The 22,076-nt window shown below is 51.4% G+C and overlaps 16 non-coding genes across 16 annotated transcripts; all 16 read right to left on the reverse strand.

Moving 5' to 3' along the window:
* Nucleotides 1–3,157: 3,157 nt before the first annotated feature.
* On the reverse strand, nt 3,158–3,321 carry LOC128012407 (U1 spliceosomal RNA). Its single transcript, XR_008182930.1, has one exon. It is a non-coding gene; the product is annotated as a U1 spliceosomal RNA (small nuclear RNA).
* Nucleotides 3,322–3,700: 379 nt separating this feature from the next.
* Nucleotides 3,701–3,891, reverse strand: LOC128012533 (U2 spliceosomal RNA). The gene has a single exon (XR_008183057.1). It is a non-coding gene; the product is annotated as a U2 spliceosomal RNA (small nuclear RNA).
* A 1,459-nt stretch (nt 3,892–5,350) lies between these two features.
* On the reverse strand, nt 5,351–5,514 carry LOC128012277 (U1 spliceosomal RNA). The gene has a single exon (XR_008182800.1). It is a non-coding gene; the product is annotated as a U1 spliceosomal RNA (small nuclear RNA).
* A 379-nt stretch (nt 5,515–5,893) lies between these two features.
* LOC128012534 (U2 spliceosomal RNA) lies at nt 5,894–6,084 on the reverse strand. Its single transcript, XR_008183058.1, has one exon. It is a non-coding gene; the product is annotated as a U2 spliceosomal RNA (small nuclear RNA).
* Nucleotides 6,085–6,951: 867 nt separating this feature from the next.
* Nucleotides 6,952–7,115, reverse strand: LOC128012278 (U1 spliceosomal RNA). The gene has a single exon (XR_008182801.1). It is a non-coding gene; the product is annotated as a U1 spliceosomal RNA (small nuclear RNA).
* A 374-nt stretch (nt 7,116–7,489) lies between these two features.
* On the reverse strand, nt 7,490–7,680 carry LOC128012535 (U2 spliceosomal RNA). The gene has a single exon (XR_008183059.1). It is a non-coding gene; the product is annotated as a U2 spliceosomal RNA (small nuclear RNA).
* An 867-nt stretch (nt 7,681–8,547) lies between these two features.
* LOC128012280 (U1 spliceosomal RNA) lies at nt 8,548–8,711 on the reverse strand. Its single transcript, XR_008182803.1, has one exon. It is a non-coding gene; the product is annotated as a U1 spliceosomal RNA (small nuclear RNA).
* Nucleotides 8,712–9,085: 374 nt separating this feature from the next.
* Nucleotides 9,086–9,276, reverse strand: LOC128012536 (U2 spliceosomal RNA). Its single transcript, XR_008183060.1, has one exon. It is a non-coding gene; the product is annotated as a U2 spliceosomal RNA (small nuclear RNA).
* A 1,969-nt stretch (nt 9,277–11,245) lies between these two features.
* LOC128012281 (U1 spliceosomal RNA) lies at nt 11,246–11,409 on the reverse strand. The gene has a single exon (XR_008182804.1). It is a non-coding gene; the product is annotated as a U1 spliceosomal RNA (small nuclear RNA).
* Nucleotides 11,410–11,788: 379 nt separating this feature from the next.
* On the reverse strand, nt 11,789–11,979 carry LOC128012537 (U2 spliceosomal RNA). The gene has a single exon (XR_008183061.1). It is a non-coding gene; the product is annotated as a U2 spliceosomal RNA (small nuclear RNA).
* A 1,969-nt stretch (nt 11,980–13,948) lies between these two features.
* Nucleotides 13,949–14,112, reverse strand: LOC128012282 (U1 spliceosomal RNA). The gene has a single exon (XR_008182805.1). It is a non-coding gene; the product is annotated as a U1 spliceosomal RNA (small nuclear RNA).
* A 379-nt stretch (nt 14,113–14,491) lies between these two features.
* LOC128012538 (U2 spliceosomal RNA) lies at nt 14,492–14,682 on the reverse strand. Its single transcript, XR_008183062.1, has one exon. It is a non-coding gene; the product is annotated as a U2 spliceosomal RNA (small nuclear RNA).
* A 1,459-nt stretch (nt 14,683–16,141) lies between these two features.
* Nucleotides 16,142–16,305, reverse strand: LOC128012283 (U1 spliceosomal RNA). Its single transcript, XR_008182806.1, has one exon. It is a non-coding gene; the product is annotated as a U1 spliceosomal RNA (small nuclear RNA).
* Nucleotides 16,306–16,684: 379 nt separating this feature from the next.
* On the reverse strand, nt 16,685–16,875 carry LOC128012539 (U2 spliceosomal RNA). Its single transcript, XR_008183063.1, has one exon. It is a non-coding gene; the product is annotated as a U2 spliceosomal RNA (small nuclear RNA).
* A 2,989-nt stretch (nt 16,876–19,864) lies between these two features.
* Nucleotides 19,865–20,028, reverse strand: LOC128012284 (U1 spliceosomal RNA). Its single transcript, XR_008182807.1, has one exon. It is a non-coding gene; the product is annotated as a U1 spliceosomal RNA (small nuclear RNA).
* Nucleotides 20,029–20,407: 379 nt separating this feature from the next.
* Nucleotides 20,408–20,598, reverse strand: LOC128012540 (U2 spliceosomal RNA). Its single transcript, XR_008183064.1, has one exon. It is a non-coding gene; the product is annotated as a U2 spliceosomal RNA (small nuclear RNA).
* Between the last annotated feature and the right edge of the window lie 1,478 nt (nt 20,599–22,076).

Genomic DNA, 22,076 nt, shown 5'->3' on the forward strand with positions numbered 1-22,076 from the left:
ATAAAAACAAATCTGACTTAAAAGATTTTAAAAGGGACAAAATACTCTGTGCTCTAATGGTGGACCTCACACTTCTGACATTGATAGTAGAGATGGTGAGGGCCATGAGCAGTAGGGTTAAAAAGGTATGAGGCATTTAAAACAGAAGACAACAAAAAGACTACAAAAATATGATTAAAATCATGTTACATCTTGTAGCATTTGTCTTTCCTTTTCCCCAGATGAGCTGAGGTCAGGAGGGCAAATGCCTGTCGCTTCAGAGACCACAGAGGGAACCTCTTGTGGCTCCTTTGGCGATGATGCTGTTAGCTTAATGTGCAAAAAGGAAACCTCATTTGGGGACTCTAGGGGCCACATGCGCTCCAGATCTACCGAGTCGGAACTATCGAGCTTATATGCTGCCCTAGATTTTTTCTCCTCCATTACAATCAGAGGAGACCCCGCAGGTCTTTTTTGCACCTGAGCATTAGGGAGTGAACACTGTGTCTCACTCCCGGTGGATTCTTCCACCCCATCCGAAACTGTTACCAGTGACTCTTCCTCACTTTCCTCTCCTTCCATTACCACTTCCTGTTCCGTTGCCTCCGCCCCTGTGGCCGCCCCACTTCCTCCTTCCTGCCCAATCCCTGAGGCCGGCTGGGAATTTGAAATTCCCGCCAAAACCTCAGGGACCGCCTCCTCTCTCCTTTGTTCCTTTGTTTGTTGCCCATGTGGGGCGGCCATTTTTAGCTTGTTGGCAAAACTTTTAGGGCAGTCTCTGTAGAGATGGTTTGTTTCTCCACAAAGATTGCACCGTCTGCCATTGGTACAGTCATCAAAACTGTGACCAATTTCTCTACACTTCCCACAGATTAACTCTTGGCATGCTTCAGCTAGATGACCAAACCTTGCACACTTTCTGCAGAGTTTGGGCATTCCTTGATAATGTATGTAGCCTCTGTTCTCTCCGAGCACAATCATGGAAGGCAGATGTTTCAGGCCCTGGTAGCCCCCAGCGTCTTCCCATTGTTTAATGGGAATTCGCCAGGAGCATGTCCAAATGCCATCTTCATCTAACACTTTGACAGGCTGGCCTCGAACAGTGCAAAATCTACCCAACCAAACACAAATATCATCTCCAGTCACGGTTTCATTGAACATCCTGACAATCACAGTTTTAAGTGTGTTATCAGAAAGTTTCTCAACAGTGAACATGGAGAACTGGGCTTTAACTGATTCAAACCTTTGCCAAAAGTCATTAAGTAGGGAAGCGGTTTTAAAACTAACATCAAATCCTTTGTTCAAGGGCAGAGTCATCAAACAATTCAGGTCATCACATTTAAAAGCTAGGGTCTTTTGGATCAGCTTCCTGGAAAAGTCCATACGGGACATTCCCAGGAGCTTCCCCTCACCCTGCCTGAATAAAAAACGCACGCTGTGGTGCCTCCGCACGCCGGCACGGGCAGCCGACATGATGGAGGCACCAACAGCCTAAAAACTTAAAACAACAATAAATACAACAATAAATAACAAAATAAATAATTAAAAGACCTCACCTTAAAACTTGTTGGAGCCCGAAGCAGCAGAGTTCAATATACCTCTCGAAGTTGTGTGACTCAAGATATGAAACGATCTCGAGTCAGGAAACCTCCAAGAGGCGATCGCAGTCTCAACCGTCCGACAAGATACTTGATCTTAGCCAAAAGGCCGAGAAGCGATGCTGCTAAGACGCAGCAGGGAGGAAGCCGGACACGGCGATGCCCATCTCGGCTTTGGTAAGTTTTGGGAGACCTAAAAACGCTGGGGGATGGTGGTAGCCTCCCCTGTCTACAACGTCACCGGGCCTCGTCCCGATCGGCCTGACGGAAAGTACGGCATCGCTCGTAACTCCCAAACGGTTGGTCGCAGAGCCACGTGCCTTATGTCATCGGAATCCTTGGCTCGAGCCGAACGAGACGCAGGTCTCAGATTGGCTCGTCGCTCTGACGAAATTTTCGGGTATTTTGGATTTTGTCGAAAACCTTCTTTTGCAACCTAGCGCCAGGTATTTGGCCCAGTCCCACCCAAATCAGCACAGAAAGCTTCTCTGGAGTCTGACTGTCAATAATCATCCAAAAAAAGAGGAAATTTCCATTCACCTTGGCGAGGGGACCTCAAAACGTGCTAAGGTGGCGTGTCCGAGGTGGCTCGAATGGCTATAACTCCGGGAAGGAGTGAGATCCCTTCACCCAAATCGGCACACCTGTGCAGGGGCTCAGTCCGAGGCCAGGTGAAAAGGGGCGTGGCGACAGGCCAGTAGGTGGCGCCGTAAGCTGAAAAATAGGGAAAATGTAATGTAAAAAGACAATCAAACAAAGATGAAAACACCCGAAACACTGCGGGATCGTAGTACCCTCCCCTGTCTGCAACGTCACCGGGCCTTGTCCCGATCGGCCTGACGGTGGAACTGCAGCGACGGAAAGTACGGCATCGCTCGTAACTCCCAAACGGTTGGTCGCAGAGCCACGTGCCTTATGTCATCGGAATCCTTGGCTCGAGCCGAACGAGACGCAGGTCTCAGATTGGCTCGTCGCTCTGACGAAATTTTCGGGTATTTTGGATTTTGTCGAAAACCTTCTTTTGCAACCTAGCGCCAGGTATTTGGCCCAGTCCCACCCAAATCAGCACAGAAAGCTTCTCTGGAGTCTGACTGTCAATAATCATCCAAAAAAAGAGGAAATTTCCATTCACCTTGGCGAGGGGACCTCAAAACGTGCTAAGGTGGCGTGTCCGAGGTGGCTCGAATGGCTATAACTCCGGGAAGGAGTGAGATCCCTTCACCCAAATCGGCACACCTGTGCAGGGGCTCAGTCCGAGGCCAGGTGAAAAAGGGCGCGGCGACAGGCCACTAGGTGGCGCTGTAAGCGACAACAAAATTAATACGAATCGAAAAAAAGGACAAACAAACAACATGGAGACAGATACAGCTAGGCTGCAGTCAGTCCAATCTACTTTCAAAGTAAGGTCTGCGCTATGTTCGAACTAAACTACCCACCAGGGTCTGATTTTTCAAGAGCGTAAGTGACTTTGTTTCACAGGCGCACAACACGTATCTCGCATGTGACAGAACTCCCCATTCTGAAATGGAAATAAATAAAAAACTGTAAAAACCTCTTCTGCTTTGTTTCACCAACAATTTCAGGGGAGAGCGCGAACGCAGTCCCCCACTATCATAAATTATGCAGTCGAGATTCCCGCATTTGGGGAATTCGCAGGGGTCAGCATGGCCGGAGTGCAATGGACAAGCCTCGCCCTGGGTGAACCGCCTTCTTGATCATGGTGTCTCCCCTGCCAGGTAAGTATGAAGGCGCAGGCGGTCAGCCAGAGGTCTGATTTGCATCTCTACCATCCTCACCAACGGTTAGCCCTCCGCCCCCGCTCCAGGAAAGGAAGGACGGGTGCCTTCCGTTACTGGCCTGGAAACTGCCAAGCTCATGGGCCGGTGCTTCCCAACGCCAGTTTTAGATGACTCTCTTTAAACAAACACACCTGATTCGATGCACCACCTCGTCTAGATGCACCACCACTTCAAGACCTCAGGTGGGTGCATCGTTAGTGGAAGAGTCCAAGACCCCAGGAGGACACATCAGGAAAAAAGTTTGCAATAAACCACAGCATCTGCAATGGCAGCTCTCATTCCTTGTTCTGCTATTCGACACAATAAATGGCAATCCCCAAAAAGGGAAAGCACACCGTTCCTGGAGACACTGCAATACCAGGCCGATGCATGGAGTGGACGGAGCAAGCCCCGGCTCCAGCTCCGTGATCTAAAAATCCATTTAATATGTAGTCCCCGGATGGGGGACGTATCAGATATTAAACTGATAAGAACAGATACTACACTTGATCTTAGCCAAAAGGCCGAGAAGCGATGCTGCTAAGACGCAGCAGGGAGGAAGCCGGACACGGCGATGCCCATCTCGGCTTTGGTAAGTTTTGGGAGACCTAAAAACGCTGGGGGATGGTGGTAGCCTCCCCTGTCTACAACGTCACCGGGCCTCGTCCCGATCGGCCTGACGGAAAGTACGGCATCGCTCGTAACTCCCAAACGGTTGGTCGCAGAGCCACGTGCCTTATGTCATCGGAATCCTTGGCTCGAGCCGAACGAGACGCCGGTCTCAGATTGGCTCGTCGCTCTGACGAAATTTTCGGGTATTTTGGATTTTGTCGAAAACCTTCTTTTGCAACCTAGCGCCAGGTATTTGGCCCAGTCCCACCCAAATCAGCACAGAAAGCTTCTCTGGAGTCTGACTGTCAATAATCATCCAAAAAAAGAGGAAATTTCCATTCACCTTGGCGAGGGGACCTCAAAACGTGCTAAGGTGGCGTGTCCGAGGTGGCTCGAATGGCTATAACTCCGGGAAGGAGTGAGATCCCTTCACCCAAATCGGCACACCTGTGCAGGGGCTCAGTCCGAGGCCAGGTGAAAAGGGGCGTGGCGACAGGCCAGTAGGTGGCGCCGTAAGCTGAAAAATAGGGAAAATGTAATGTAAAAAGACAATCAAACAAAGATGAAAACACCCGAAACACTGCGGGATCGTAGTACCCTCCCCTGTCTGCAACGTCACCGGGCCTTGTCCCGATCGGCCTGACGGTGGAACTGCAGCGACGGAAAGTACGGCATCGCTCGTAACTCCCAAACGGTTGGTCGCAGAGCCACGTGCCTTATGTCATCGGAATCCTTGGCTCGAGCCGAACGAGACGCAGGTCTCAGATTGGCTCGTCGCTCTGACGAAATTTTCGGGTATTTTGGATTTTGTCGAAAACCTTCTTTTGCAACCTAGCGCCAGGTATTTGGCCCAGTCCCACCCAAATCAGCACAGAAAGCTTCTCTGGAGTCTGACTGTCAATAATCATCCAAAAAAAGAGGAAATTTCCATTCACCTTGGCGAGGGGACCTCAAAACGTGCTAAGGTGGCGTGTCCGAGGTGGCTCGAATGGCTATAACTCCGGGAAGGAGTGAGATCCCTTCACCCAAATCGGCACACCTGTGCAGGGGCTCAGTCCGAGGCCAGGTGAAAAAGGGCGCGGCGACAGGCCACTAGGTGGCGCTGTAAGCGACAACAAAATTAATACGAATCGAAAAAAAGGACAAACAAACAACATGGAGACAGATACAGCTAGGCTGCAGTCAGTCCAATCTACTTTCAAAGTAAGGTCTGCGCTATGTTCGAACTAAACTACCCACCAGGGTCTGATTTTTCAAGAGCGTAAGTGACTTTGTTTCACAGGCGCACAACACGTATCTCGCATGTGACAGAACTCCCCATTCTGAAATGGAAATAAATAAAAAACTGTAAAAACCTCTTCTGCTTTGTTTCACCAACAATTTCAGGGGAGAGCGCGAACGCAGTCCCCCACTACCATAAATTATGCAGTCGAGATTCCCGCATTTGGGGAATTCGCAGGGGTCAGCATGGCCGGAGTGCAATGGACAAGCCTCGCCCTGGGTGAACCGCCTTCTTGATCATGGTGTCTCCCCTGCCAGGTAAGTATGAAAGCGCAGGCGGTCAGCCAGAGGTCTGATTTGCATCTCTACCATCCTCACCAACGGTTAGCCCTCCGCCCCCGCTCCAGGAAAGGAAGGACGGGTGCCTTCCGTTACTGGCCTGGAAACTGCCAAGCTCATGGGCCGGTGCTTCCCAACGCCAGTTTTAGATGACTCTCTTTAAACAAACACACCTGATTCGATGCACCACCTCGTCTAGATGCACCACCACTTCAAGACCTCAGGTGGGTGCATCGTTAGTGGAAGAGTCCAAGACCCCAGGAGGACACATCAGGAAAAAAGTTTGCAATAAACCACAGCATCTGCAATGGCAGCTCTCATTCCTTGTTCTGCTATTCGACACAATAAATGGCAATCCCCAAAAAGGGAAAGCACACCGTTCCTGGAGACACTGCAATACCAGGCCGATGCATGGAGTGGACGGAGCAAGCCCCGGCTCCAGCTCCGTGATCTAAAAATCCATTTAATATGTAGTCCCCGGATGGGGGACGTATCAGATATTAAACTGATAAGAACAGATACTACACTTGATCTTAGCCAAAAGGCCGAGAAGCGATGCTGCTAAGACGCAGCAGGGAGGAAGCCGGACACGGCGATGCCCATCTCGGCTTTGGTAAGTTTTGGGAGACCTAAAAACGCTGGGGGATGGTGGTAGCCTCCCCTGTCTACAACGTCACCGGGCCTCGTCCCGATCGGCCTGACGGAAAGTACGGCATCGCTCGTAACTCCCAAACGGTTGGTCGCAGAGCCACGTGCCTTATGTCATCGGAATCCTTGGCTCGAGCCGAACGAGACGCAGGTCTCAGATTGGCTCGTCGCTCTGACGAAATTTTCGGGTATTTTGGATTTTGTCGAAAACCTTCTTTTGCAACCTAGCGCCAGGTATTTGGCCCAGTCCCACCCAAATCAGCACAGAAAGCTTCTCTGGAGTCTGACTGTCAATAATCATCCAAAAAAAGAGGAAATTTCCATTCACCTTGGCGAGGGGACCTCAAAACGTGCTAAGGTGGCGTGTCCGAGGTGGCTCGAATGGCTATAACTCCGGGAAGGAGTGAGATCCCTTCACCCAAATCGGCACACCTGTGCAGGGGCTCAGTCCGAGGCCAGGTGAAAAAGGGCGCGGCGACAGGCCACTAGGTGGCGCTGTAAGCGACAACAAAATTAATACGAATCGAAAAAAAGGACAAACAAACAACATGGAGACAGATACAGCTAGGCTGCAGTCAGTCCAATCTACTTTCAAAGTAAGGTCTGCGCTATGTTCGAACTAAACTACCCACCAGGGTCTGATTTTTCAAGAGCGTAAGTGACTTTGTTTCACAGGCGCACAACACGTATCTCGCATGTGACAGAACTCCCCATTCTGAAATGGAAATAAATAAAAAACTGTAAAAACCTCTTCTGCTTTGTTTCACCAACAATTTCAGGGGAGAGCGCGAACGCAGTCCCCCACTACCATAAATTATGCAGTCGAGATTCCCGCATTTGGGGAATTCGCAGGGGTCAGCATGGCCGGAGTGCAATGGACAAGCCTCGCCCTGGGTGAACCGCCTTCTTGATCATGGTGTCTCCCCTGCCAGGTAAGTATGAAGGCCCAGGCGGTCAGCCAGAGGTCTGATTTGCATCTCTACCATCCTCACCAACGGTTAGCCCTCCGCCCCCGCTCCAGGAAAGGAAGGACGGGTGCCTTCCGTTACTGGCCTGGAAACTGCCAAGCTCATGGGCCGGTGCTTCCCAACGCCAGTTTTAGATGACTCTCTTTAAACAAACACACCTGATTCGATGCACCACCTCGTCTGTGAAAGACTTCAAGACCTCAGGTGGGTGCATCGTTAGTGGAAGAGTCCAAGACCCCAGGAGGACACATCAGGAAAAAAGTTTGCAATAAACCACAGCATCTGCAATGGCAGCTCTCATTCCTTGTTCTGCTATTCGACACAATAAATGGCAATCCCCAAAAAGGGAAAGCACACCGTTCCTGGAGACACTGCAATACCAGGCCGATGCATGGAGTGGACGGAGCAAGCCCCGGCTCCAGCTCCGTGATCTAAAAATCCATTTAATATGTAGTCCCCGGATGGGGGACGTATCAGATATTAAACTGATAAGAACAGATACTACACTTGATCTTAGCCAAAAGGCCGAGAAGCGATGCTGCTAAGACGCAGCAGGGAGGAAGCCGGACACGGCGATGCCCATCTCGGCTTTGGTAAGTTTTGGGAGACCTAAAAACGCTGGGGGATGGTGGTAGCCTCCCCTGTCTACAACGTCACCGGGCCTCGTCCCGATCGGCCTGACGGAAAGTACGGCATCGCTCGTAACTCCCAAACGGTTGGTCGCAGAGCCACGTGCCTTATGTCATCGGAATCCTTGGCTCGAGCCGAACGAGACGCAGGTCTCAGATTGGCTCGTCGCTCTGACGAAATTTTCGGGTATTTTGGATTTTGTCGAAAACCTTCTTTTGCAACCTAGCGCCAGGTATTTGGCCCAGTCCCACCCAAATCAGCACAGAAAGCTTCTCTGGAGTCTGACTGTCAATAATCATCCAAAAAAAGAGGAAATTTCCATTCACCTTGGCGAGGGGACCTCAAAACGTGCTAAGGTGGCGTGTCCGAGGTGGCTCGAATGGCTATAACTCCGGGAAGGAGTGAGATCCCTTCACCCAAATCGGCACACCTGTGCAGGGGCTCAGTCCGAGGCCAGGTGAAAAAGGGCGCGGCGACAGGCCACTAGGTGGCGCTGTAAGCGACAACAAAATTAATACGAATCGAAAAAAAGGACAAACAAACAACATGGAGACAGATACAGCTAGGCTGCAGTCAGTCCAATCTACTTTCAAAGTAAGGTCTGCGCTATGTTCGAACTAAACTACCCACCAGGGTCTGATTTTTCAAGAGCGTAAGTGACTTTGTTTCACAGGCGCACAACACGTATCTCGCATGTGACAGAACTCCCCATTCTGAAATGGAAATAAATAAAAAACTGTAAAAACCTCTTCTGCTTTGTTTCACCAACAATTTCAGGGGAGAGCGCGAACGCAGTCCCCCACTACCATAAATTATGCAGTCGAGATTCCCGCATTTGGGGAATTCGCAGGGGTCAGCATGGCCGGAGTGCAATGGACAAGCCTCGCCCTGGGTGAACCGCCTTCTTGATCATGGTGTCTCCCCTGCCAGGTAAGTATGAAGGCCCAGGCGGTCAGCCAGAGGTCTGATTTGCATCTCTACCATCCTCACCAACGGTTAGCCCTCCGCCCCCGCTCCAGGAAAGGAAGGACGGGTGCCTTCCGTTACTGGCCTGGAAACTGCCAAGCTCATGGGCCGGTGCTTCCCAACGCCAGTTTTAGATGACTCTCTTTAAACAAACACACCTGATTCGATGCACCACCTCGTCTGTGAAAGACTTCAAGACCTCAGGTGGGTGCATCGTTAGTGGAAGAGTCCAAGACCCCAGGAGGACACATCAGGAAAAAAGTTTGCAATAAACCACAGCATCTGCAATGGCAGCTCTCATTCCTTGTTCTGCTATTCGACACAATAAATGGCAATCCCCAAAAAGGGAAAGCACACCGTTCCTGGAGACACTGCAATACCAGGCCGATGCATGGAGTGGACGGAGCAAGCCCCGGCTCCAGCTCCGTGATCTAAAAATCCATTTAATATGTAGTCCCCGGATGGGGGACGTATCAGATATTAAACTGATAAGAACAGATACTACACTTGATCTTAGCCAAAAGGCCGAGAAGCGATGCTGCTAAGACGCAGCAGGGAGGAAGCCGGACACGGCGATGCCCATCTCGGCTTTGGTAAGTTTTGGGAGACCTAAAAACGCTGGGGGATGGTGGTAGCCTCCCCTGTCTACAACGTCACCGGGCCTCGTCCCGATCGGCCTGACGGAAAGTACGGCATCGCTCGTAACTCCCAAACGGTTGGTCGCAGAGCCACGTGCCTTATGTCATCGGAATCCTTGGCTCGAGCCGAACGAGACGCAGGTCTCAGATTGGCTCGTCGCTCTGACGAAATTTTCGGGTATTTTGGATTTTGTCGAAAACCTTCTTTTGCAACCTAGCGCCAGGTATTTGGCCCAGTCCCACCCAAATCAGCACAGAAAGCTTCTCTGGAGTCTGACTGTCAATAATCATCCAAAAAAAGAGGAAATTTCCATTCACCTTGGCGAGGGGACCTCAAAACGTGCTAAGGTGGCGTGTCCGAGGTGGCTCGAATGGCTATAACTCCGGGAAGGAGTGAGATCCCTTCACCCAAATCGGCACACCTGTGCAGGGGCTCAGTCCGAGGCCAGGTGAAAAGGGGCGTGGCGACAGGCCAGTAGGTGGCGCCGTAAGCTGAAAAATAGGGAAAATGTAATGTAAAAAGACAATCAAACAAAGATGAAAACACCCGAAACACTGCGGGATCGTAGTACCCTCCCCTGTCTGCAACGTCACCGGGCCTTGTCCCGATCGGCCTGACGGTGGAACTGCAGCGACGGAAAGTACGGCATCGCTCGTAACTCCCAAACGGTTGGTCGCAGAGCCACGTGCCTTATGTCATCGGAATCCTTGGCTCGAGCCGAACGAGACGCAGGTCTCAGATTGGCTCGTCGCTCTGACGAAATTTTCGGGTATTTTGGATTTTGTCGAAAACCTTCTTTTGCAACCTAGCGCCAGGTATTTGGCCCAGTCCCACCCAAATCAGCACAGAAAGCTTCTCTGGAGTCTGACTGTCAATAATCATCCAAAAAAAGAGGAAATTTCCATTCACCTTGGCGAGGGGACCTCAAAACGTGCTAAGGTGGCGTGTCCGAGGTGGCTCGAAAAGGGGCGTGGCGACAGGCCAGTAGGTGGCGCCGTAAGCTGAAAAATAGGGAAAATGTAATGTAAAAAGACAATCAAACAAAGATGAAAACACCCGAAACACTGCGGGATCGTAGTACCCTCCCCTGTCTGCAACGTCACCGGGCCTTGTCCCGATCGGCCTGACGGTGGAACTGCAGCGACGGAAAGTACGGCATCGCTCGTAACTCCCAAACGGTTGGTCGCAGAGCCACGTGCCTTATGTCATCGGAATCCTTGGCTCGAGCCGAACGAGACGCAGGTCTCAGATTGGCTCGTCGCTCTGACGAAATTTTCGGGTATTTTGGATTTTGTCGAAAACCTTCTTTTGCAACCTAGCGCCAGGTATTTGGCCCAGTCCCACCCAAATCAGCACAGAAAGCTTCTCTGGAGTCTGACTGTCAATAATCATCCAAAAAAAGAGGAAATTTCCATTCACCTTGGCGAGGGGACCTCAAAACGTGCTAAGGTGGCGTGTCCGAGGTGGCTCGAATGGCTATAACTCCGGGAAGGAGTGAGATCCCTTCACCCAAATCGGCACACCTGTGCAGGGGCTCAGTCCGAGGCCAGGTGAAAAAGGGCGCGGCGACAGGCCACTAGGTGGCGCTGTAAGCGACAACAAAATTAATACGAATCGAAAAAAAGGACAAACAAACAACATGGAGACAGATACAGCTAGGCTGCAGTCAGTCCAATCTACTTTCAAAGTAAGGTCTGCGCTATGTTCGAACTAAACTACCCACCAGGGTCTGATTTTTCAAGAGCGTAAGTGACTTTGTTTCACAGGCGCACAACACGTATCTCGCATGTGACAGAACTCCCCATTCTGAAATGGAAATAAATAAAAAACTGTAAAAACCTCTTCTGCTTTGTTTCACCAACAATTTCAGGGGAGAGCGCGAACGCAGTCCCCCACTACCATAAATTATGCAGTCGAGATTCCCGCATTTGGGGAATTCGCAGGGGTCAGCATGGCCGGAGTGCAATGGACAAGCCTCGCCCTGGGTGAACCGCCTTCTTGATCATGGTGTCTCCCCTGCCAGGTAAGTATGAAGGCGCAGGCGGTCAGCCAGAGGTCTGATTTGCATCTCTACCATCCTCACCAACGGTTAGCCCTCCGCCCCCGCTCCAGGAAAGGAAGGACGGGTGCCTTCCGTTACTGGCCTGGAAACTGCCAAGCTCATGGGCCGGTGCTTCCCAACGCCAGTTTTAGATGACTCTCTTTAAACAAACACACCTGATTCGATGCACCACCTCGTCTAGATGCACCACCACTTCAAGACCTCAGGTGGGTGCATCGTTAGTGGAAGAGTCCAAGACCCCAGGAGGACACATCAGGAAAAAAGTTTGCAATAAACCACAGCATCTGCAATGGCAGCTCTCATTCCTTGTTCTGCTATTCGACACAATAAATGGCAATCCCCAAAAAGGGAAAGCACACCGTTCCTGGAGACACTGCAATACCAGGCCGATGCATGGAGTGGACGGAGCAAGCCCCGGCTCCAGCTCCGTGATCTAAAAATCCATTTAATATGTAGTCCCCGGATGGGGGACGTATCAGATATTAAACTGATAAGAACAGATACTACACTTGATCTTAGCCAAAAGGCCGAGAAGCGATGCTGCTAAGACGCAGCAGGGAGGAAGCCGGACACGGCGATGCCCATCTCGGCTTTGGTAAGTTTTGGGAGACCTAAAAACGCTGGGGGATGGTGGTAGCCTCCCCTGTCTACAACGTCACCGGGCCTCGTCCCGATCGGCCTGACGGAAAGTACGGCATCGCTCGTAACTCCCAAACGGTTGGTCGCAGAGCCACGTGCCTTATGTCATCGGAATCCTTGGCTCGAGCCGAACGAGACGCAGGTCTCAGATTGGCTCGTCGCTCTGACGAAATTTTCGGGTATTTTGGATTTTGTCGAAAACCTTCTTTTGCAACCTAGCGCCAGGTATTTGGCCCAGTCCCACCCAAATCAGCACAGAAAGCTTCTCTGGAGTCTGACTGTCAATAATCATCCAAAAAAAGAGGAAATTTCCATTCACCTTGGCGAGGGGACCTCAAAACGTGCTAAGGTGGCGTGTCCGAGGTGGCTCGAATGGCTATAACTCCGGGAAGGAGTGAGATCCCTTCACCCAAATCGGCACACCTGTGCAGGGGCTCAGTCCGAGGCCAGGTGAAAAGGGGCGTGGCGACAGGCCAGTAGGTGGCGCCGTAAGCTGAAAAATAGGGAAAATGTAATGTAAAAAGACAATCAAACAAAGATGAAAACACCCGAAACACTGCGGGATCGTAGTACCCTCCCCTGTCTGCAACGTCACCGGGCCTTGTCCCGATCGGCCTGACGGTGGAACTGCAGCGACGGAAAGTACGGCATCGCTCGTAACTCCCAAACGGTTGGTCGCAGAGCCACGTGCCTTATGTCATCGGAATCCTTGGCTCGAGCCGAACGAGACGCAGGTCTCAGATTGGCTCGTCGCTCTGACGAAATTTTCGGGTATTTTGGATTTTGTCGAAAACCTTCTTTTGCAACCTAGCGCCAGGTATTTGGCCCAGTCCCACCCAAATCAGCACAGAAAGCTTCTCTGGAGTCTGACTGTCAATAATCATCCAAAAAAAGAGGAAATTTCCATTCACCTTGGCGAGGGGACCTCAAAACGTGCTAAGGTGGCGTGTCCGAGGTGGCTCGAAAAGGGGCGTGGCGACAGGCCAGTAGGTGGCGCCGTAAGCTGAAAAATAGGGAAAATGTAATGTAAAAAGACAATCAAACAAAGATGAAAACACCCGAAACACTGCGGGATCGTAGTACCCTCCCCTGTCTGCAACGTCACCGGGCCTTGTCCCGATCGGCCTGACGGTGGAACTGCAGCGACGGAAAGTACGGCATCGCTCGTAACTCCCAAACGGTTGGTCGCAGAGCCACGTGCCTTATGTCATCGGAATCCTTGGCTCGAGCCGAACGAGACGCAGGTCTCAGATTGGCTCGTCGCTCTGACGAAATTTTCGGGTATTTTGGATTTTGTCGAAAACCTTCTTTTGCAACCTAGCGCCAGGTATTTGGCCCAGTCCCACCCAAATCAGCACAGAAAGCTTCTCTGGAGTCTGACTGTCAATAATCATCCAAAAAAAGAGGAAATTTCCATTCACCTTGGCGAGGGGACCTCAAAACGTGCTAAGGTGGCGTGTCCGAGGTGGCTCGAATGGCTATAACTCCGGGAAGGAGTGAGATCCCTTCACCCAAATCGGCACACCTGTGCAGGGGCTCAGTCCGAGGCCAGGTGAAAAAGGGCGCGGCGACAGGCCACTAGGTGGCGCTGTAAGCGACAACAAAATTAATACGAATCGAAAAAAAGGACAAACAAACAACATGGAGACAGATACAGCTAGGCTGCAGTCAGTCCAATCTACTTTCAAAGTAAGGTCTGCGCTATGTTCGAACTAAACTACCCACCAGGGTCTGATTTTTCAAGAGCGTAAGTGACTTTGTTTCACAGGCGCACAACACGTATCTCGCATGTGACAGAACTCCCCATTCTGAAATGGAAATAAATAAAAAACTGTAAAAACCTCTTCTGCTTTGTTTCACCAACAATTTCAGGGGAGAGCGCGAACGCAGTCCCCCACTACCATAAATTATGCAGTCGAGATTCCCGCATTTGGGGAATTCGCAGGGGTCAGCATGGCCGGAGTGCAATGGACAAGCCTCGCCCTGGGTGAACCGCCTTCTTGATCATGGTGTCTCCCCTGCCAGGTAAGTATGAAGGCGCAGGCGGTCAGCCAGAGGTCTGATTTGCATCTCTACCATCCTCACCAACGGTTAGCCCTCCGCCCCCGCTCCAGGAAAGGAAGGACGGGTGCCTTCCGTTACTGGCCTGGAAACTGCCAAGCTCATGGGCCGGTGCTTCCCAACGCCAGTTTTAGATGACTCTCTTTAAACAAACACACCTGATTCGATGCACCACCTCGTCTAGATGCACCACCACTTCAAGACCTCAGGTGGGTGCATCGTTAGTGGAAGAGTCCAAGACCCCAGGAGGACACATCAGGAAAAAAGTTTGCAATAAACCACAGCATCTGCAATGGCAGCTCTCATTCCTTGTTCTGCTATTCGACACAATAAATGGCAATCCCCAAAAAGGGAAAGCACACCGTTCCTGGAGACACTGCAATACCAGGCCGATGCATGGAGTGGACGGAGCAAGCCCCGGCTCCAGCTCCGTGATCTAAAAATCCATTTAATATGTAGTCCCCGGATGGGGGACGTATCAGATATTAAACTGATAAGAACAGATACTACACTTGATCTTAGCCAAAAGGCCGAGAAGCGATGCTGCTAAGACGCAGCAGGGAGGAAGCCGGACACGGCGATGCCCATCTCGGCTTTGGTAAGTTTTGGGAGACCTAAAAACGCTGGGGGATGGTGGTAGCCTCCCCTGTCTACAACGTCACCGGGCCTCGTCCCGATCGGCCTGACGGAAAGTACGGCATCGCTCGTAACTCCCAAACGGTTGGTCGCAGAGCCACGTGCCTTATGTCATCGGAATCCTTGGCTCGAGCCGAACGAGACGCCGGTCTCAGATTGGCTCGTCGCTCTGACGAAATTTTCGGGTATTTTGGATTTTGTCGAAAACCTTCTTTTGCAACCTAGCGCCAGGTATTTGGCCCAGTCCCACCCAAATCAGCACAGAAAGCTTCTCTGGAGTCTGACTGTCAATAATCATCCAAAAAAAGAGGAAATTTCCATTCACCTTGGCGAGGGGACCTCAAAACGTGCTAAGGTGGCGTGTCCGAGGTGGCTCGAATGGCTATAACTCCGGGAAGGAGTGAGATCCCTTCACCCAAATCGGCACACCTGTGCAGGGGCTCAGTCCGAGGCCAGGTGAAAAGGGGCGTGGCGACAGGCCAGTAGGTGGCGCCGTAAGCTGAAAAATAGGGAAAATGTAATGTAAAAAGACAATCAAACAAAGATGAAAACACCCGAAACACTGCGGGATCGTAGTACCCTCCCCTGTCTGCAACGTCACCGGGCCTTGTCCCGATCGGCCTGACGGTGGAACTGCAGCGACGGAAAGTACGGCATCGCTCGTAACTCCCAAACGGTTGGTCGCAGAGCCACGTGCCTTATGTCATCGGAATCCTTGGCTCGAGCCGAACGAGACGCAGGTCTCAGATTGGCTCGTCGCTCTGACGAAATTTTCGGGTATTTTGGATTTTGTCGAAAACCTTCTTTTGCAACCTAGCGCCAGGTATTTGGCCCAGTCCCACCCAAATCAGCACAGAAAGCTTCTCTGGAGTCTGACTGTCAATAATCATCCAAAAAAAGAGGAAATTTCCATTCACCTTGGCGAGGGGACCTCAAAACGTGCTAAGGTGGCGTGTCCGAGGTGGCTCGAATGGCTATAACTCCGGGAAGGAGTGAGATCCCTTCACCCAAATCGGCACACCTGTGCAGGGGCTCAGTCCGAGGCCAGGTGAAAAAGGGCGCGGCGACAGGCCACTAGGTGGCGCTGTAAGCGACAACAAAATTAATACGAATCGAAAAAAAGGACAAACAAACAACATGGAGACAGATACAGCTAGGCTGCAGTCAGTCCAATCTACTTTCAAAGTAAGGTCTGCGCTATGTTCGAACTAAACTACCCACCAGGGTCTGATTTTTCAAGAGCGTAAGTGACTTTGTTTCACAGGCGCACAACACGTATCTCGCATGTGACAGAACTCCCCATTCTGAAATGGAAATAAATAAAAAACTGTAAAAACCTCTTCTGCTTTGTTTCACCAACAATTTCAGGGGAGAGCGCGAACGCAGTCCCCCACTACCATAAATTATGCAGTCGAGATTCCCGCATTTGGGGAATTCGCAGGGGTCAGCATGGCCGGAGTGCAATGGACAAGCCTCGCCCTGGGTGAACCGCCTTCTTGATCATGGTGTCTCCCCTGCCAGGTAAGTATGAAGGCGCAGGCGGTCAGCCAGAGGTCTGATTTGCATCTCTACCATCCTCACCAACGGTTAGCCCTCCGCCCCCGCTCCAGGAAAGGAAGGACGGGTGCCTTCCGTTACTGGCCTGGAAACTGCCAAGCTCATGGGCCGGTGCTTCCCAACGCCAGTTTTAGATGACTCTCTTTAAACAAACACACCTGATTCGATGCACCACCTCGTCTAGATGCACCACCACTTCAAGACCTCAGGTGGGTGCATCGTTAGTGGAAGAGTCCAAGACCCCAGGAGGACACATCAGGAAAAAAGTTTGCAATAAACCACAGCATCTGCAATGGCAGCTCTCATTCCTTGTTCTGCTATTCGACACAATAAATGGCAATCCCCAAAAAGGGAAAGCACACCGTTCCTGGAGACACTGCAATACCAGGCCGATGCATGGAGTGGACGGAGCAAGCCCCGGCTCCAGCTCCGTGATCTAAAAATCCATTTAATATGTAGTCCCCGGATGGGGGACGTATCAGATATTAAACTGATAAGAACAGATACTACACTTGATCTTAGCCAAAAGGCCGAGAAGCGATGCTGCTAAGACGCAGCAGGGAGGAAGCCGGACACGGCGATGCCCATCTCGGCTTTGGTAAGTTTTGGGAGACCTAAAAACGCTGGGGGATGGTGGTAGCCTCCCCTGTCTACAACGTCACCGGGCCTCGTCCCGATCGGCCTGACGGAAAGTACGGCATCGCTCGTAACTCCCAAACGGTTGGTCGCAGAGCCACGTGCCTTATGTCATCGGAATCCTTGGCTCGAGCCGAACGAGACGCCGGTCTCAGATTGGCTCGTCGCTCTGACGAAATTTTCGGGTATTTTGGATTTTGTCGAAAACCTTCTTTTGCAACCTAGCGCCAGGTATTTGGCCCAGTCCCACCCAAATCAGCACAGAAAGCTTCTTTGGAGTCTGACTGTCAATAATCATCCAAAAAAAGAGGAAATTTCCATTCACCTTGGCGAGGGGACCTCAAAACGTGCTAAGGTGGCGTGTCCGAGGTGGCTCGAATGGCTATAACTCCGGGAAGGAGTGAGATCCCTTCACCCAAATCGGCACACCTGTGCAGGGGCTCAGTCCGAGGCCAGGTGAAAAGGGGCGTGGCGACAGGCCAGTAGGTGGCGCCGTAAGCTGAAAAATAGGGAAAATGTAATGTAAAAAGACAATCAAACAAAGATGAAAACACCCGAAACACTGCGGGATCGTAGTACCCTCCCCTGTCTGCAACGTCACCGGGCCTTGTCCCGATCGGCCTGACGGTGGAACTGCAGCGACGGAAAGTACGGCATCGCTCGTAACTCCCAAACGGTTGGTCGCAGAGCCACGTGCCTTATGTCATCGGAATCCTTGGCTCGAGCCGAACGAGACGCAGGTCTCAGATTGGCTCGTCGCTCTGACGAAATTTTCGGGTATTTTGGATTTTGTCGAAAACCTTCTTTTGCAACCTAGCGCCAGGTATTTGGCCCAGTCCCACCCAAATCAGCACAGAAAGCTTCTCTGGAGTCTGACTGTCAATAATCATCCAAAAAAAGAGGAAATTTCCATTCACCTTGGCGAGGGGACCTCAAAACGTGCTAAGGTGGCGTGTCCGAGGTGGCTCGAAAAGGGGCGTGGCGACAGGCCAGTAGGTGGCGCCGTAAGCTGAAAAATAGGGAAAATGTAATGTAAAAAGACAATCAAACAAAGATGAAAACACCCGAAACACTGCGGGATCGTAGTACCCTCCCCTGTCTGCAACGTCACCGGGCCTTGTCCCGATCGGCCTGACGGTGGAACTGCAGCGACGGAAAGTACGGCATCGCTCGTAACTCCCAAACGGTTGGTCGCAGAGCCACGTGCCTTATGTCATCGGAATCCTTGGCTCGAGCCGAACGAGACGCAGGTCTCAGATTGGCTCGTCGCTCTGACGAAATTTTCGGGTATTTTGGATTTTGTCGAAAACCTTCTTTTGCAACCTAGCGCCAGGTATTTGGCCCAGTCCCACCCAAATCAGCACAGAAAGCTTCTCTGGAGTCTGACTGTCAATAATCATCCAAAAAAAGAGGAAATTTCCATTCACCTTGGCGAGGGGACCTCAAAACGTGCTAAGGTGGCGTGTCCGAGGTGGCTCGAAAAGGGGCGTGGCGACAGGCCAGTAGGTGGCGCCGTAAGCTGAAAAATAGGGAAAATGTAATGTAAAAAGACAATCAAACAAAGATGAAAACACCCGAAACACTGCGGGATCGTAGTACCCTCCCCTGTCTGCAACGTCACCGGGCCTTGTCCCGATCGGCCTGACGGTGGAACTGCAGCGACGGAAAGTACGGCATCGCTCGTAACTCCCAAACGGTTGGTCGCAGAGCCACGTGCCTTATGTCATCGGAATCCTTGGCTCGAGCCGAACGAGACGCAGGTCTCAGATTGGCTCGTCGCTCTGACGAAATTTTCGGGTATTTTGGATTTTGTCGAAAACCTTCTTTTGCAACCTAGCGCCAGGTATTTGGCCCAGTCCCACCCAAATCAGCACAGAAAGCTTCTCTGGAGTCTGACTGTCAATAATCATCCAAAAAAAGAGGAAATTTCCATTCACCTTGGCGAGGGGACCTCAAAACGTGCTAAGGTGGCGTGTCCGAGGTGGCTCGAAAAGGGGCGTGGCGACAGGCCAGTAGGTGGCGCCGTAAGCTGAAAAATAGGGAAAATGTAATGTAAAAAGACAATCAAACAAAGATGAAAACACCCGAAACACTGCGGGATCGTAGTACCCTCCCCTGTCTGCAACGTCACCGGGCCTTGTCCCGATCGGCCTGACGGTGGAACTGCAGCGACGGAAAGTACGGCATCGCTCGTAACTCCCAAACGGTTGGTCGCAGAGCCACGTGCCTTATGTCATCGGAATCCTTGGCTCGAGCCGAACGAGACGCAGGTCTCAGATTGGCTCGTCGCTCTGACGAAATTTTCGGGTATTTTGGATTTTGTCGAAAACCTTCTTTTGCAACCTAGCGCCAGGTATTTGGCCCAGTCCCACCCAAATCAGCACAGAAAGCTTCTCTGGAGTCTGACTGTCAATAATCATCCAAAAAAAGAGGAAATTTCCATTCACCTTGGCGAGGGGACCTCAAAACGTGCTAAGGTGGCGTGTCCGAGGTGGCTCGAATGGCTATAACTCCGGGAAGGAGTGAGATCCCTTCACCCAAATCGGCACACCTGTGCAGGGGCTCAGTCCGAGGCCAGGTGAAAAAGGGCGCGGCGACAGGCCACTAGGTGGCGCTGTAAGCGACAACAAAATTAATACGAATCGAAAAAAAGGACAAACAAACAACATGGAGACAGATACAGCTAGGCTGCAGTCAGTCCAATCTACTTTCAAAGTAAGGTCTGCGCTATGTTCGAACTAAACTACCCACCAGGGTCTGATTTTTCAAGAGCGTAAGTGACTTTGTTTCACAGGCGCACAACACGTATCTCGCATGTGACAGAACTCCCCATTCTGAAATGGAAATAAATAAAAAACTGTAAAAACCTCTTCTGCTTTGTTTCACCAACAATTTCAGGGGAGAGCGCGAACGCAGTCCCCCACTACCATAAATTATGCAGTCGAGATTCCCGCATTTGGGGAATTCGCAGGGGTCAGCATGGCCGGAGTGCAATGGACAAGCCTCGCCCTGGGTGAACCGCCTTCTTGATCATGGTGTCTCCCCTGCCAGGTAAGTATGAAGGCGCAGGCGGTCAGCCAGAGGTCTGATTTGCATCTCTACCATCCTCACCAACGGTTAGCCCTCCGCCCCCGCTCCAGGAAAGGAAGGACGGGTGCCTTCCGTTACTGGCCTGGAAACTGCCAAGCTCATGGGCCGGTGCTTCCCAACGCCAGTTTTAGATGACTCTCTTTAAACAAACACACCTGATTCGATGCACCACCTCGTCTAGATGCACCACCACTTCAAGACCTCAGGTGGGTGCATCGTTAGTGGAAGAGTCCAAGACCCCAGGAGGACACATCAGGAAAAAAGTTTGCAATAAACCACAGCATCTGCAATGGCAGCTCTCATTCCTTGTTCTGCTATTCGACACAATAAATGGCAATCCCCAAAAAGGGAAAGCACACCGTTCCTGGAGACACTGCAATACCAGGCCGATGCATGGAGTGGACGGAGCAAGCCCCGGCTCCAGCTCCGTGATCTAAAAATCCATTTAATATGTAGTCCCCGGATGGGGGACGTATCAGATATTAAACTGATAAGAACAGATACTACACTTGATCTTAGCCAAAAGGCCGAGAAGCGATGCTGCTAAGACGCAGCAGGGAGGAAGCCGGACACGGCGATGCCCATCTCGGCTTTGGTAAGTTTTGGGAGACCTAAAAACGCTGGGGGATGGTGGTAGCCTCCCCTGTCTACAACGTCACCGGGCCTCGTCCCGATCGGCCTGACGGAAAGTACGGCATCGCTCGTAACTCCCAAACGGTTGGTCGCAGAGCCACGTGCCTTATGTCATCGGAATCCTTGGCTCGAGCCGAACGAGACGCCGGTCTCAGATTGGCTCGTCCTCTGACGAAATTTTCGGGTATTTTGGATTTTGTCGAAAACCTTCTTTTGCAACCTAGCGCCAGGTATTTGGCCCAGTCCCACCCAAATCAGCACAGAAAGCTTCTCTGGAGTCTGACTGTCAATAATCATCCAAAAAAAGAGGAAATTTCCATTCACCTTGGCGAGGGGACCTCAAAACGTGCTAAGGTGGCGTGTCCGAGGTGGCTCGAATGGCTATAACTCCGGGAAGGAGTGAGATCCCTTCACCCAAATCGGCACACCTGTGCAGGGGCTCAGTCCGAGGCCAGGTGAAAAGGGGCGTGGCGACAGGCCAGTAGGTGGCGCCGTAAGCTGAAAAATAGGGAAAATGTAATGTAAAAAGACAATCAAACAAAGATGAAAACACCCGAAACACTGCGGGATCGTAGTACCCTCCCCTGTCTGCAACGTCACCGGGCCTTGTCCCGATCGGCCTGACGGTGGAACTGCAGCGACGGAAAGTACGGCATCGCTCGTAACTCCCAAACGGTTGGTCGCAGAGCCACGTGCCTTATGTCATCGGAATCCTTGGCTCGAGCCGAACGAGACGCAGGTCTCAGATTGGCTCGTCGCTCTGACGAAATTTTCGGGTATTTTGGATTTTGTCGAAAACCTTCTTTTGCAACCTAGCGCCAGGTATTTGGCCCAGTCCCACCCAAATCAGCACAGAAAGCTTCTCTGGAGTCTGACTGTCAATAATCATCCAAAAAAAGAGGAAATTTCCATTCACCTTGGCGAGGGGACCTCAAAACGTGCTAAGGTGGCGTGTCCGAGGTGGCTCGAATGGCTATAACTCCGGGAAGGAGTGAGATCCCTTCACCCAAATCGGCACACCTGTGCAGGGGCTCAGTCCGAGGCCAGGTGAAAAGGGGCGTGGCGACAGGCCAGTAGGTGGCGCCGTAAGCTGAAAAATAGGGAAAATGTAATGTAAAAAGACAATCAAACAAAGATGAAAACACCCGAAACACTGCGGGATCGTAGTACCCTCCCCTGTCTGCAACGTCACCGGGCCTTGTCCCGATCGGCCTGACGGTGGAACTGCAGCGACGGAAAGTACGGCATCGCTCGTAACTCCCAAACGGTTGGTCGCAGAGCCACGTGCCTTATGTCATCGGAATCCTTGGCTCGAGCCGAACGAGACGCAGGTCTCAGATTGGCTCGTCGCTCTGACGAAATTTTCGGGTATTTTGGATTTTGT

The sequence above is a fragment of the Carassius gibelio genome, chromosome B23 (genome assembly GCF_023724105.1).
Source record: "Carassius gibelio isolate Cgi1373 ecotype wild population from Czech Republic chromosome B23, carGib1.2-hapl.c, whole genome shotgun sequence".
Taxonomy (NCBI): domain Eukaryota; kingdom Metazoa; phylum Chordata; class Actinopteri; order Cypriniformes; family Cyprinidae; genus Carassius; species Carassius gibelio.